Here is a 3505-nt window from a genome sequence, read left to right on the forward strand (position 1 = left end):
TTTTCAGATAACAGATAACATTTCTTAATAGTTACATTTAATGTTGTGTAATGTCCCCAAGACAAGTTCTTGTTATCCCTTATGCTATTTATGCAATAACGCACAAGCGATTTATACTGCATAAGGCCGTAGGTAATCACAGCCGTGCTGATATTCACTGGCAGGACACTGTTGGGTTTCTGTGTGTAGAGTATCGTGACTGTGTTTAGCTGCTGGTGAGCATGATGAAGGGAATTGGAGGGGGGGGTCTGAGCCCTCTGTTGGACAAACAATTCCCACCTCTCTGTTATAGAGATCAAACTGACAGCTTTTTAATAGTATACAACTGCAACAATAAAATTATAACATTTTATAATTTTCATCAGACTTCCCCATGGTATGCAGTGGGGGAAATAAGTATTGGAGGTGTCAACATTTTTTTCAGTAAATATATTTCCATTGAGATTATTCACATGAAATTTTCACCAGACATCAGCATTAACTCAATCTGGAAATATAAAGAATTCACAACATTAAAGTCCATAAATGAAGTTATGTGTAATAAAGTGGAATGGCACAGGAAAAAATTTGTCAGAATACTGAATACTACAGAATACTGCACCTAACATGGATGCAGCAGGAAGACGGAGGAGACATCACACCAAGAAAACTAAGCAAACCATCCCAGCTGTGAATTCGATCCAGTTCCCGGATCGGACTAGAAGCGATCTCCCGGAGCTATTTGATGGTTTGTCAGGTGATCCTGAATTTTTTCTTGTGGACTGCCAGATATACTTTTCCAGCCTAACGGACCCCAAGCCCGGCAAGAAGCAATGACTCGGGTTCCTGTTGTCTCGATTTTGCAGCCCAGCACGCCAGTGGGCACAGTGTTTAGCAGCCATGGGATCCTGGGTACTGGAAAGTGTTTGTTTGTGGGACTAGCCAAGAGGGTGTACGGCGGCCCAGAATCTTGGGCGATCTTTAAGTATCTTGTGGAGAGCCATGCCTCAGAGATGAACTGGACATGCTGTTTACTACATATTATCTGCAGATTAACATGGCGACCCCAGAGCTCCAGCTCGAGACCTACGAGGTGGTCTCACCTGCTGAGCTCCAGCCAGAGGTCAACATGGCGACCTTGGCACCAGAGCTCGAACCTGAGACCCATGAGGTGATCTAAACTGCCGAGCTCCAGCCGGAGGTCAACGTGGCGACCTCAGAGCTCCAGCTTGAGACCCACAAGGAGGTCTCACCTGCTGAGCTCCATCCAGAGGTCAACGTAGCGGCCTCGGCACAAGAGCTCCAGCTCGAGACCCACGAGGAGGTCTCACCTGCGGAGCTCCAGCCAGAGGTCAAAGTGGCCACCTCAGAGCTCCAGCTTGAGACCTACAAGGTGATCTCACCTGCGGAGCTCCAGCCAGAGGTCAACGTGGCCACCTCAGAGCTCCAGCTCGAGACCTACGAGGTGGTCTCAACTGCTGAGCTCCAGCTAGAGGTTAACGTGGCGACCTCGGCACAAGAGCTCCAGGTTGAGACCCACGAGGAGGTCTCACCTGTGGAGCTACAGCCAGAGGTCAACATGGCGACCTCAGAGCTCCAGCTTGAGACCCACAAGGAGGTCTCACCTGCTGAGCTCCAGCCCGAGGTGAACATGGCGACCTCAGAGCTCCAGTCAGAGGTCAACGTGACCACCTCAGCCCCAGCATTTCAGACTGAGACCCATGAGACGGTCTCAGCTCCAGAGCTCCAGCATAAAGTCAAGTTCGTGCTAGAGGTCAACGAGGTGACCTCCCAAGCCATGTTTATGTCCAAGGTCGAAGAGGTGACCTTTCAAGCCAAGTTCCTGTCCTAGGTCGAAGAGACGGCCTCTCACGCCAAGTTCATGTCCCAGGTCGAAGAGACGGCCAGCCCAAACCTCTGCTCACGCCAAGTTCCTGTCTCAGGTCGAAGAGACGACCAACCCAAGCTCTGCTCACGCCAAGTTCCTGACCCAGGTTGAAGAGACGGCCAACCCAAGCTCTGCTCACGCCAAGTTCCTGACCCAGGTTGAAGAGACGGCCAACCCAAGCTCTGCTCACACCAAGTTCCTGACCCAGGTTGAAGAGACCGCCAACCCAAGCTCTGCTCATGCCAAGTTCCTGTCCCAGGTCGAAACTGACGTCACAACCAACCAAGTTATGCTCACGCCAGGGTCTGGTAACATGACAACCAAATGCTTCTCACGCTTGAAACCGACGGCACGACCAACCAAGTTATGCTCACGCCAGGGTCTGGTAACATGACAACCAAATTCTTCTCACGCCTGAAACCGACGGCACGACCAACCAAGTTATGCTTACGCCAGAGTCTGTTGACACAAACAACCAAGTTCTCCTCACGCCTGAAACCGACGTCACGACCAACCAAGTTCTGCTCACGCCAGAGTCTGCTGAGAAGGACGACCAAGTTCTACTCATGCCTGAAGCAGACTTCATTACTAACCAAGTTCTCCTCATGTCTGAGACTGACGACATAACCAACCAAGTTCAGGCTGCAAAGTCGATGGAGAATGACGCACAGTCTTTCTGCGGGACTGAGGAAGCCACTCAGCCACCCTGTTCTACTGAGGAAGTTTCTCCACCTCCCGTTGCAGCCAAGAGCTCCGTTTTGCTTCCCTACACTGCCGTGGATGCCACTACACCAGGGTCCTTTGAGGACATTGCTCTGCCTCCGTGCAGACTGGCTCCGTGGTATTGGCAGACTTCATATCATTGAAGGAACGATGAATGGAGCCCTTTACCGGGAGATTCTTGAGAAGAATCTGCTGCCATCCACCAGGATGATGAAGATGAGACGTGGGTGGACTTCCAGGAGGACAACGATCCAAAGCATACAACAAAGGAAACTCACAATTGGTTTCAGAGAAAAAAAAATCAAGGCGTTAGAACGACCCAGTCAATCACCTGACTTGAATCCAGTTGAACACGAATATGTTCAGAAGAATGGGTCAAAAATCACACCTGAATACTGCGGCCCATTAATTTCTTCATACAGGAAGCATCTTGAAGCCGTCATTACAAACAAAGGCTTCTCCACTAAGTATTAAATACATTTCAGTTAGCGTGTTCGATACGTGTTTTTCCCCCTGTCATTCCACTTTATTACACACAACTTCATTTACGGACTTTAATGTTTGAATTTCTTTATATTTGCGCATTTCTTGACTTAATACCAAAGTCTGGTGAAAATTTCATGTGAATAACCTCATTGGAAATATATTTACTGAAAAAAAAAATGTTGACGGAACTACTTGCAAAGCTGTTGTTATAAACAGTTAATTAACCAATTTGACGAGAATTACAACGCTTTGGTGATGAATGTGAATCATTTTTTTTCCTGAGTGGTGAATCAAAAGTGCTGTTCCAATCTTTTGAGTCGATTTCATGCTACGGACAAGTTCAGCTTTCATACATATACACTCATGAGATTAACAGCTGGATGGAGAGAGAGAGAGAGAGAGAGAGAGAGAGAGAGAGTGTGTGTGTGT

This window comes from Ictalurus furcatus, chromosome 8 (genome assembly GCF_023375685.1).
Source record: "Ictalurus furcatus strain D&B chromosome 8, Billie_1.0, whole genome shotgun sequence".
NCBI lineage: Eukaryota > Metazoa > Chordata > Actinopteri > Siluriformes > Ictaluridae > Ictalurus > Ictalurus furcatus.